The sequence below is a fragment of the Galeopterus variegatus genome, unplaced genomic scaffold (assembly GCF_000696425.1).
Source record: "Galeopterus variegatus unplaced genomic scaffold, G_variegatus-3.0.2 Scaffold1781, whole genome shotgun sequence".
NCBI classification, from domain to species: Eukaryota; Metazoa; Chordata; class Mammalia; order Dermoptera; family Cynocephalidae; genus Galeopterus; species Galeopterus variegatus.
Genome location: NW_007727892.1, coordinates 200,826 through 213,110, shown reverse-complemented (window position 1 = coordinate 213,110; position 12,285 = coordinate 200,826).

Sequence of the window (12,285 nt, the reverse complement as noted above, 5' to 3'; positions counted from 1 at the left end):
GTTTGATCCTTACCTCACACAATATAAAAATGTGAACTCAAAATGGATTAAAGACAAATGTAAGAGCTAACTATAAAACTTTTAGAAGAAAACGTAAGTAAATCTTTATGACTTTGGATTAGGCAAGGGTTTCTATGACAACAATAGCATAGGCAACAAAAGAAAAACACATAAATTGGACTTTATCAAAACTAAACATTTTTTTCTGTTTTAAACAACATCTAGAAAATGAAGAGGACCTACAGAATGGGAGATAATATTTGCAAATCATAAAATGTGATAAGAGTCTTGTATCTGGAGGGACTTGTATAAGGAACTCTTACAATTCAATAATAAAAAGACGATGTAAAAATGGAAAAAATATCTGAATAGATATTTCTCCAAAGAAGATACACTGATGGCTAATAAGCACATGAAAAAATTCTCAATATAATCATCAGGAAAATGCAAATCAAAACCATAACAAGATACCACTTAATACCCAAAAGGATGACTAGAGTCAAAAAGACCTAACAAGTGTTGATGAGATATGGAGAAATTGGAAACCTGGTAGCCAACTGGTAGGAATGTAAAATGGGGCAGCCACTTTGGAAAAAGTCTGGAGGTTTCTCAAATGGTTAAGCATAGAGTTACCATATGATCCAGCAATTCTCCCAGGTGTATATACTCAAGAGAAATGAAAACCTATGTCCACATAAAAACTTGTATCCAAATGTTCCTAGCAGCATTATTCATAATAGCCAAAAGGTGAGACAACCCAAATTTCTGAGGAAGAGGAAAAACTAACCTGTATTTAGTAGCTGCTATGTGCTAAAGGCTCAACTAGTTTCTTTACAGACTTCTTGTTCTCTCAACAACTCTATAAGGACTGTATTGCAATGTTTTGAATATTCAGAAAGTAAAACATTCCTCCAGTCATCTGCTTGTCTTAATTTTCTCAGTCTGGGCTATAATAGTTTAGGACCATGAAGTCCAGGTAAATACAATAATATCTAGAGGTGTTCTTAACTTGATATTTTATGAGATGAAAGTAACAAAATTAGTTGGAGTGGCTGATATGGATTCATTTTGCTCTGTAGCTAATTTAGACAAATTACTTCCTCCTCCTAAATGATTTGTCTTCTTTCATTGTGCAAGTTATACCAATGCTTTTTAAAGCATTCCGTGTTCCTGTTCCTTGATCTGGTCACAATGTCACATGTATATAGACTTTTATCATAAGTTGCTGCTTATGGATTTGCTCATTACTTCATTGACTGTTTTGCTGGAGGATGCCTTTCTTCCCTCCGAGATACTCTTCTGAAAATCTGCTTCTAGCTACTAGGATTCTGGAGTTGGCTTCTCCCTGTTGGCTCCATATTAAGGCCCCGCTCTGGCCTAACTACTCTGGGCTTTGTATGATCAGTCTTAAATCCTTGGGGTTTTTCTTACAGGTTTCATAATGAAGAAGACCCACTTCTTTCTTTTGGGTAGCGTGGCTCATTCATTGTCAGACATGCCTAGCTTCAAATTCTTTTCTATTCAATTCTTTTCTATTCTTTTCTTCAAATTCTTTTCTTTTGTCTGTGACCTTGGAGACATTTCCTAACTCTTCTGAGATTTCTTTATTCAAATATTTATGTAACATCTATTATGTGACAGGCACTGTGCTGGGCCCTGGTGATATAGTGTGAATGGTATCCTATAAGGTTGTTGTAATACTTGTAAAGTGGCTGCCATCATTGATACATTACAGGCACTCAGTAAATGGTAGCTATGTTAGTTACCACCATTTGGAAGGAGAACTAACTTTCAGATTCAGATTCAAACAATACAGCCAAGCATTTCCCTAAGGCATTTGAAGTAAGGTTATAATACTGGAAAAAGAATAATATGCTTGCTGAAATATAACTAACTAATATGGTAACTAATATGTTATTCACCCAATCATAACATGTTTATTGAGCACCTATTTTGTGTGAGGCTCTGTGTTCTTCTGTGTATATAACAGCCAGCTGGAGGCTCAGTGAGTTTAAAATAATTTTTTCCAGGCCACCTGATGGAGTTTGGATGTGTTGTCCCCTCCAAAACTCATGTGGAAATTTGATCTCCAATGTGGCAGTGTTGGAAACTGATTGAGTCATGGGGGCAGATCCCTCATGAATGGATTAATGCTCTCCCTGGGGGAGGAGGGGTAGTGAGTGAGTTCTCGCTCTATTAGTTCCCACAAGAGCTGATTGTTTAAAGGACCCTGGCACCTCATCTCTCTCTCTTTCTTGCTTCCTCTCACCATGTGATCTGCTTGTACCTGCTGGCTGCCTGCCACCTTTTTCTCCATGATTAGAAACAGCCTGAGGCCCGTGCCAGATGCAACTGTCCCAGAATCATAAGCCAAGTAAACCTCTCTTCTTTATAAATCACCCAGTCTTGGGTATATCTGTTACAGCAACACAAAATGGACTAAAACACCACCCAACTGGAAAAGGCTAAAGCTGGGACTAGAACTCAGATCTAATTGACTAGTAAAGGCAATTACCTGGATTTATGTTTCCACATTTCATTCAGTTCTTTACTCAAATATTACCTGAGTCTTTCCTAAACTTTTCATCTAGAATAACTCCCCATTATTCACTATCTCCTTACCCTGCTATATTTTTCTTTATGTGTATCAGTACCTGGCATTATAAATGTTTTTTTGTTTTTTCCATTGTGTGTTTCCCAAACTAGAGTGCAAAACTGATGAGCGCGAGGACTTCATCCTTTCTTTTTACAGAATTCTAGAACAGTGCTTGGCACAGTAACTGCTAGATGCATCCCCCTTTTATGGAGCCTGTGCCAGTAATGGCTGCATTTCCTTGCAGAATATGGTCTTAGTACTCCAGCATGGCTCATGAGACTAGGGTGGCCTGCCCCAACCTGTCTCTCCACCTTTAGCTTCAGGTATTCACAGCTGTGAACCTCAGCTCTAGCCACCTAAGACCACTTGATGTCTCTGCCTGAAATGCCTGTTCCCCAGCTAGACAAACTTCATCTGTCAAGGACAAGCTCAAATGTGGTAACTTCTAATTCCAAGCAGAATTAGTTGATCTGTTTGTGTTCCCAAAGAAATTGCACATATCTCCATCATAGTATTTATCACATTTTCATTCATTTATTTAACAAATATTAGTTGAGTGCCTACCATACAGGAGGCACAATATTCCTTTTTTAAAGAATGTATCTATCTCCGCCTAAGATAAAACTGAAATCTCTGGGCACAGAGATCAAATCTTACCGATTTTTGTATCCCCCAGAACCCTGTCCAGGATTTGACATTACTGCTTCTCTGCTTCACCAACTCATTTAGCCATCAAGATTCAATGTAAACACAGTCTTCTCCAAGAAAGGCTTCTGTTGCTTCGATGGATCCCAACTAGTCCCTATAAACTAAAATACTGCCTGTAAATAGGTTTGTGTTGATTTGCATTTTCGTCTCCCACACCTGACTGGGCATCCTGAAGGAAGAGACCATATTGTACTTTGGAATCTGTAGCACTCAGCAGAGAGCCTGCCACAAAAAACACTGAAGGAATGGGTGCTGATTGACTCATGATGAATTCAGGGTCTTAGTTCTTCAACTTCTTCAACTCTCCGTGGAGAAAGAACAAATCTGGTTTGGTAGTTCCCTCTGGCAGCTTGATCACTAGTCCCCTTTAGCGATTTAAAGAGGCCCTAGTGAGAGATGCTTGCTTTCTGAAGGTGAAGAGGCTAAATCAACTGCTGTTCCTGTTGTGCTGGTAGCACTTAGGGTAAAACAGCTTAAATAATATTACTGAAGGCAGACTTCTTTCATCCACAGGTTAACGTGGCAACATTTATCACCTTCTTCACCAGGGAAAGCTTTTATCAGGCTCAGCTAACAGCTTGCATTAGCCTCTTTCAAGGACTTGTCACATTGCCTTTAAACTGATATGATGCAGAGTCAGCCCCAGTAATAGCCCAAAAAGTGGGACCTTTTTTGATGATTCTCAAAATGGATAGTTTATATAGTCTCAGGCTAGATAAAGTCAACAAATTGCCTGTTTTGCAATGGAGGGGAAGGTCATCAGCAAATTAGGCTGGCCTTCTGTGGTCAGAATGACAATATTAATGTTTAGAATTCTTTTTGTGAGCACCAAAGCAGAACTTCTTTAATAGGGATTGTGTCCAAGCTTCCTCAGCATTGTTCTGTGCCAAGACCCAAAAAGGAAAATGTTGACCTCTCAAAATGGCAGAAATGACCTGTATATTAAGAATTCTCTGATCAAAGCTCTAATGAAAGACTTCTACAGTGTTTGCATCATCATAACTTAAATCTCTTCATCTACCACTCAACAGATACTTGCCTTTCAGCTGTGAGTGAATTCTGAAAGGGCTGTCCTTATAAATTCTTTGAATCTGAAAGTGAGAATGAGTGATTTATGAAATACCCACGTGGAGGTAGATTGCAAGTCCTTTGCCTGTTTGCAAGCAATACTGGTTGCAGTAACTGCATTGGTATTGCTAAAATCATTTACATTTTTGCTAAACTGAAAATGCTGGCACTGAATGCCAAATGCCAGAACACAGACATCTCTAGGCCAGGCCCCGTGAAGGCCCCACAACTTCACAGCTGGGAAAGTTCTAAGAGAGGTGTCAGAGGACTGGGTACAACCAGGTCTACATCCTGTGAAACAGACCAAAGGATGTTTTCTTACACCTGGGAGGCAATGGTCTGAATAACTGTCCTGGTTCTGACAGAATAGCAGCACTGGGCAGACCTCCCTCAGCTTCAGCTTCTCTTCCTGTAAGTGGAAACGGTGCCTCCTCCTCTCTTCACTCTCAATTACATTTTAAGGATAAATAGCCTTTTGAGAAATATACATTAATATAGGAATTTAGCATTACTGATTTTTATTTGCCAAATCCACTGATGAACCAAATGATTTCTTTAAAATGTGTCCCATTATAATTTTTTGAGAAGGGAATTGTCTCTAGTTTACATATGAGGAAAAAAGAGACAAAGCTCATTGAGAACTGAGTTCATCCAGTTTTGAAAGTCTGTTGTGCAAAACAGTGGATTTTGGAAGGACAAATGACATATATTGAATGTTTGCTGTGTGTCACTACCAATTCTTCACATTTCTCATATATGCCCCACAAGAACTCTGACAAGCAGGCACTTTTATCCCCCGTTTACATTTGAGGCTAAAAGAAGTTAAGGAACTTATCTAAGGCCAACATGTAATAAACAGCAGGACCAGGATTTAAACCCAAAGCTCGCTTGCTGTCTGCATGCTTCTCTGGCAAGAATTACAGCTGCTATGTACTCCACATTTCTAAGTCCATGGCGCTTTTAAAGGAACCATCCGTCAGAGAGATGCAAGGACCTCTAGTAATCTGACTTATAGAAAACTGACCACTAAATATAAATACTTCAGAATCCCATAAAAGCAGTATTAGGAACACTTGTGAAATTATCACAAAATTTAATTTTCAGAATTAAAAATCATCAGAGTCAACACTTGGGGAAACCATGGGATTTTGGTATTTGAGGAAGGAATAAGATAAAAGGGACAGGCAAGGTTCCAAACATCCCATAAGTTTCATACTCCTCCTTCAAAGCTCTGACCACCAGGGACATACAGTCCTCAGGACTAAGTCATCTGCAAGTGCTTAGTGGTGCATTAGTCAAAAGCATCTCCTTTTTAGTGTTCATTTCTTATTTGAATCACCTTTGCAAGATGCCTACAACGAGCAAGGCCCTGTGCCAATCATATTAAATACATTTTTTACTAATCTTGAAAGCAACCTAGGGAAGTAAAGCAACATGCCTGAGGTCACACTGTTAATACATAAATCTCCCATTTGTATTTCTATATCCAAAAGATGAGTACTGTCATCTCTTACAGAAACTACTGAAAAAGCCTTCTAACCTTCCTGCTTCAAAGCACTCATGCCCTTCTGTAGCATATGCATCAGCAAGATAAATCTACTGAAAACCCAAGTCACATTCTAACTCCTCCATGCATTCCCATCACACCCAGTATAAATCTTAACATCCTCAGATGGAGCCTCTCAGGTCCCGTGTGATTGCCTGTCTCCCTCACCTCATCTTCTGCCTCTGTCCCTTGCTCACCTTGCTCAGTTGCACTAGCTACTGCTTCTCCATAAATATACCCACCTCATTCCACATTCTGGCCTTGCACTTGCCGCTCCCTCTGCCTAGACTCCCCACTGATCTTTGGATAGTAAGTTCCTTGTCATCACTCCAGTCTCAACTTCTCAGCTAGTACTTCTGTGACCTCCTCCCACTCCAACCCCTACTCCTTCACTCTTGCCTCTTACCCTGAGTTATTTTCTACACACATTATTAGGATTTTTGTCACCTATCACTAGAATAACACCACAAGAGAATAAACTTTGTCATGTTCTTTGTTATATCCCCAGAGCTTTGAACAGTGCCTAATGTGTAGCATGCATTCAATACATACTTGTTGAACGAATGAATAGATGAAGTTAACCTTTGAACCCAAATTTATCTGAAGCTGAAGCCCACACATGCTGCAATTTGTGGTTAAGTTTTTACAATGGATTCAGTCCTGGGCTAGGCATGGTATAGAGCACACAGTAATAATATCTCCTCCCTCCCTTCAAGATGTTTATAACTTAGTTGTGATGCCAGATTCATTTGTTCTTGAGATAACAAATACAGTAAGTGCTGGACAAAGGGAGTGATATCAGAGGGCATCAGAATGCAGAATGAGAGAGTGGTTGGTGAGGACCCAGTGGGTCCTCAGAGGCTTCCTAGAGATGAGTAACTTGATTGTAGCCTTGAACAGCGGATTCCATTTAGAGGGGGGGAAGGGAAGACTATCAGTTTCTTGGATAAGACTTAGTCTAATAAATGACATGTGTTTTAGGGCATTCCAGGCCAGGGGCATTTGTTAGATCCTTTTGTCTGGAAAAAACTCACTTACCCTTTACATACAAGTATTGTTTCATGAGAAAACAAGGCTAGCAAGAGAAGATGGAAAGAGGAAAGGAATAGCAAGGAAGTGAGGTTCCTTGTTTCTGACTTAACGGTGGTGGTTGTGTTGGGGGCGAGATGGACCAAGACCTGGCACACGGTGAATGTCACATTACCTTGATGGTCTCCTATGTGGAATTAACCTGGAATTCCACACTTTCTCCGGATATAAGTTACCAACAGTGGGACTCATAAGAGGAGGCCAGCTCTTTGGGGCAGGCGGTAGGGCAAAGTTGCTCTGCAGCATCACGTAAGACCAGGTTATGGGGCTGCACAGAGTCATGGCCATTGGCAGCGACTATCCAGACCAAGAGTTTCTCAGAGGTCTACAACGGCTCCATGAAGAGTGCCCCACTCATAAGAGGAGGCCAGCTCTTTGGGGCAGGCGGTAGGGCAAAGTTGCTCTGCAGCATCACATAAGACCAGGTTATGGGGCTGCACAGAGTCATGGCCATTGGCAGCAACTATCCAGACCAAGAGTTTCTCAGAGGTCTACAACGGCTCCATGAAGAGTGCCCCATCATGACTCCCATTGAAGTGTAGAGCCAGGGGACCCCTGAGGACTAGGTCCCAGCTAGTGAAGATAACTTACTGTACTCAGAATTAATGTTCAATCATCCATCCATCCATCCATCCATCCATCCATTTTGCAAGCAGCTACTCTATGCCAAGAATCATGCAAATTGTAGGGACTACAGTAAGGGTTAATTTCTTTTCCTTGAGGAACTCATGGTCTATTCACAAAGAAAACCATATGCAGTTAGTTTCTTAACTCCACCCATGTTTCCAGGTCTGGGTTAAGTTAAACATTTATCACATATCCAGGCTTGGCCACAAAACTACACCAAACCAAACAAAAACACTTTATGAAGGGAAGGATTCTAATGAAACTTTTTCCCCCTCTCTCAAGCCCTTCCCAGAAAGGTGATAATGAAAGATTTGGTCTTAACTGACAGGGGATTTGCATTTTAAAGTTTGACAGATGTTTATAGGCCTTTTGATCTCCTTTCTCCTCTCTACCCACCCACCCCAGACTTGCTGCCTCCTCCTCCCCCACCCCCTCATTTCTCTACCCATGACCAGATATAAACTTCAGAAATGATGGCTGCAAGTCCAAACACTTCTGGGATACGTGCCCTAGTGTGATGTGCTCATAGCCATGCAGCTCCCATTTATTGAATACCAACTATATTGTCTTACTTTCTGACACCCACAATCTTTACTTTCTAACCCCTACAATCACCCTGCAATGTTCATATTATTAACCATTTTATTTAAGTGAGGAGTAAAATGAGGATCAGGGGTGAAATAACCTGCCCCAAATCACTAATAAGAAGTGGGAGAGATAGAACTAAAACCCAGGTCTGTGTACCTCCAAACCTATGAACTTTTCATTCAGGCAAGTTGACTCCAGTAGACAGTACTGGTTATTACAGGCTACTTAGCTAAGAGCTTTCTTAGAAAAGGTAATCCTGCATTCCAGTTTTCTCACTGGTGTTATTCTGGAAATAGCCCAATAAATGTCACTATTTGATTTACTTGAGAACAAACTTGCAGCTGTCTTTTTCCTTGCAACTCTTCTTGGGCCCTCACTTTTTCCTCTCCTTCTACTCATCTTTCACACAGACTGCTGCAGCCCAACAGCTTCACATATTAGTTTGAGACTGACATCTGTAGACCTATGGGATCTGCAGAACAGAGTCTCTCTGACCCAAAGAAAGCCTACTGGAAATAAGCTCAGAGTCTCAGACCCTTATATTTTCCAGCTGGAGGGAATTTTGAAAGCCATCTAAGAAACAGGTACAGAGAATGACTTCTGCAATATAACTGGTGTCATATACTATAGATTTGCTACAGTAAAGTGAAGCAAAGGAGCCAAGTCACATTAGTGAATACCTCAATGCACTAGGTGCTTTGTCTCATTTAATCTTCACTGCAACCCAGTATGGTACACAATTAATTATCATCCTTGTATTCCAGATGAGCCATGGCTCAGAGAAATGACTGACTCAAGGTTCAACAGTGAGTAGCTAGTGAGGCCAGGATCTGAACTCAGGTGAGTGTAGACAGCATAGACCCCTTCCTGCAGTGTGTGGTGGGGTGTGGTGAGGAGCACAACCAATATGCTGGGAGGTGACTGATTGACTTACGAAATGCATTCCTGGGCTGAAGAGCAAAGAGCCAACAGAACAAAAAGACAAATTTGATTATTTTGTGGACCTAATGAGGCCAAGCCTGTAACCTAAAATAATCAGCATTCACAATAACATGAGTTATATTTTGACCAAGGGGGGCTCCCCTGAAAAACAGGGGCTACTCATTGACCTACAGCCTCTCCTAAAATTTTCTGAGACTGTCTGTTACATGTCAGAAGATTTTGCAAGCCCCTTCCTCTTTGGAAAAACCATCCCCGCCTTCAAAGAGGGAGCCTTACAAGTGCCAAATTGGGAGTCATAAGAAAGTTGCTGGTTGCTGAGTCCTCCCGTTGAGGTTGAGAGATCAGGTTCAAAGCTCAATCCGCAGCTTCCCACCCTCACACCCCATCCCATCTCCAGTCCAGAGAGGGATGGACCTTCCCTTCCTCCACTATAGTTCCTTGTAAAAGCCTCTGGATTATGCTCAGTTAGCAGTCAGATTGGGAGTCTGAAGTATTCTTTCTGCTCTTTCCAGATGGACCCCAACCTCTGTGAAGAGGAGGTATTTAGAAAGTTCCTCTCCAGGAAGAATGGCTACAGAAGCAGAAATCTCTCCTCCTTAGCACCTAGGATAGATAGGTGTGGATTGGGTTGCTCCCAAAAAAGCTCTTTTCTCAATGAGTCCATCAGCCATGCAGCTGTGGTTTCCAGCATGCAGAATAATAGGGGTAGGAGGCAATACTAGTCCACTGGCTTCAGTCTTCAGTGGCAAGCCCTGGCCCAATCCTAAGTGCTCTCTAAGGTACAACTCACAGTCCATTTCCACCAAAACATTTTTCTTGACTCTCTGCCCATACTGACCTCTTTCTCCTCAGAAATGAGATATACCCACACATAACTATCATGAGAATAGACTGTTATCAAGTGGCATTTGTGTTGTGCCTCGAGGGACACCTTTGACCTTCCTACCTGAGGAAACTTCTCTACATCTTGATATTACCCATTCTGGAGCAATAATTGACCTGGTGATGACAGTGCTACTAAAGCTCCCTACTAGGCATCATTTTGCTAGCTTGCCAGTGAGGACATTTTCTCTTATTAGAAATCACTGATCATTGTTATCAATCTATCTAGTAGCTCTCAGCCTTTTTGGAGTTATGCAAAACCTTTAAAACTTTATGATATCTGCAGATCTCCATACAAATAAAATGTACATAGGCACATAATTTTTGTTGCATCCATTCCTGACCTCTGTCACACTGAGGACCTCTGCTCTAGACAGTGAGTTCCCTGGCACAGGGACCTTATCTGTCTGGTTCCCTGTGCACCTTCAGGGTGTAGTGGGGTTTCTGGTACGTAATAGGTACAGTACTTGGGAAATTATTGTTGGATGTTGAATGAATTGACCAATTTGGGAACAAGAAGTCTTCGAGAGCAAAGTCAGCTTGTGGTACCCAGTGAAAGAGGTACTGGTAGTTGCTCTTCTGCTCCAGTAAGAATGGAATTACATGACACTATGCACAGCTCAATGTGAGCGCCAGGCTGCACTTAGGGCAGAAATGAGAGAGCATAGGACAAATGAGTGTGTCCATCATTAAAAATGGAAACACCTTGGGATGGCATGTACTACATCAGGTACCAGGTAAGTAATCCCAGGGATTTTAAATCCTTAAACTAATGGCTCTCAGGTGTAGCCTACCTAAAATGCATCTAAAGAGTCTGCTATAGAAACAAATTATTGGGTCCTATCCCCATAGTATCTGATTCGGGGAGTCTTTGGACCACACTGAGAAACACTGCTGTAGATCAGAGAGATGTGAGGGGCTAAAGAAGAAAAGAAAAAAAAAAAAAAAGAAAGTAGTGATGTTTTTGGTACAATCCATCAAGTATGGCCAGAATAACAAATCTCTCTCCTGTCTCTTTCTCTCTCTCCCCGTCCTCCCCCCCCCATTCTTCCTCCTCTTAATCTACTGTGGCTATAAAGAGCTTTTGGGAGTATAAAGAGTTTTTGATCACTGTGCAGAGTGATCAAATATTAACCTGCAGAGGTTTTTTTTTTTTTTTTTCTTTTTTCTTTTGATGGAATTACTACTCCTGGTAGAGTCTTGTCACTATGTATGTAGAACAGCTTAACACATAATTTAGGTGGTAACTGAGGATAGTACAAGCCTTTGTAAAGTCTTCTTCATTCTGCTTCCACAGGGGAAATAAGCAGACCCACCCAGGAGCCCACACATGAGCTGCTTTTTTCTAAGCTCGATGTTTCAGGTACTTCCCCACAAAGGACGTACAAGAGCTACCTCTAGCTGTGGATGATGGAAAGCTCACTAAGCCTAACTTCTCAAAGCTCAAGAATGACCATTTGCACCTGGTGTTTCCGAACAGTTTCCTGGCTGGCCGGTTGCTCGGTGGTGAGGGTGTGGTGCTGGTAACACTAAGGTCCAGGGTTCAATCCATGTGGCCAGCCACAAAAACAGTTTCCTGGGCTGGGATCAGATGAGTTGTAGGATGATCACCCACAGGACTTTGTGAAACAAGGATGTCTGGGCCTCATACCCATGAATCCTGGCTAATGAGATATGGGGCAAGCCCAGGAATCCATACCAGGTAATTATGATGGGCAGTCAGATTTGGAAACCAAGGAGGACTCTAGCACCCCAAAATCAGTTCCAGCCCTCCACCTGGCTGAGGTCAAAATCCCCATCCTAATTATCTCTATAATCCTATTTCAAGACCCAGTTCTGATGCGGCTTTCTCCAGGAAGTCTTCCTGGGTCCCCCAACTGAAGTTTACTTCTCCCTTCTGTCTCCTCCACAGCACATTTTCAGTGTCTTTGTAATACTTTATAGTATCACCTCTCTCGTCATATGACATTTGTTTATCAGCACTGTGCAACAGAAATATAATGCCAGCCACAAATATAATCTTTCCTTTTCCAGTAGCCACAGTTAAAAAAAAAAAACAGGTGAAATTAATTTTAATAATATATTTGATTTAATTCAACATATTCAAAATGTTATTTCAACATATGAATCAATATAAAGTCATTAGTGTGATATTTTGCATTTTCTAAATTCATACTAAGTATTGGAAATTGGTGTGTATTTTACACCTCAGAACATCTCAGCTTTGGCCACATTTTGA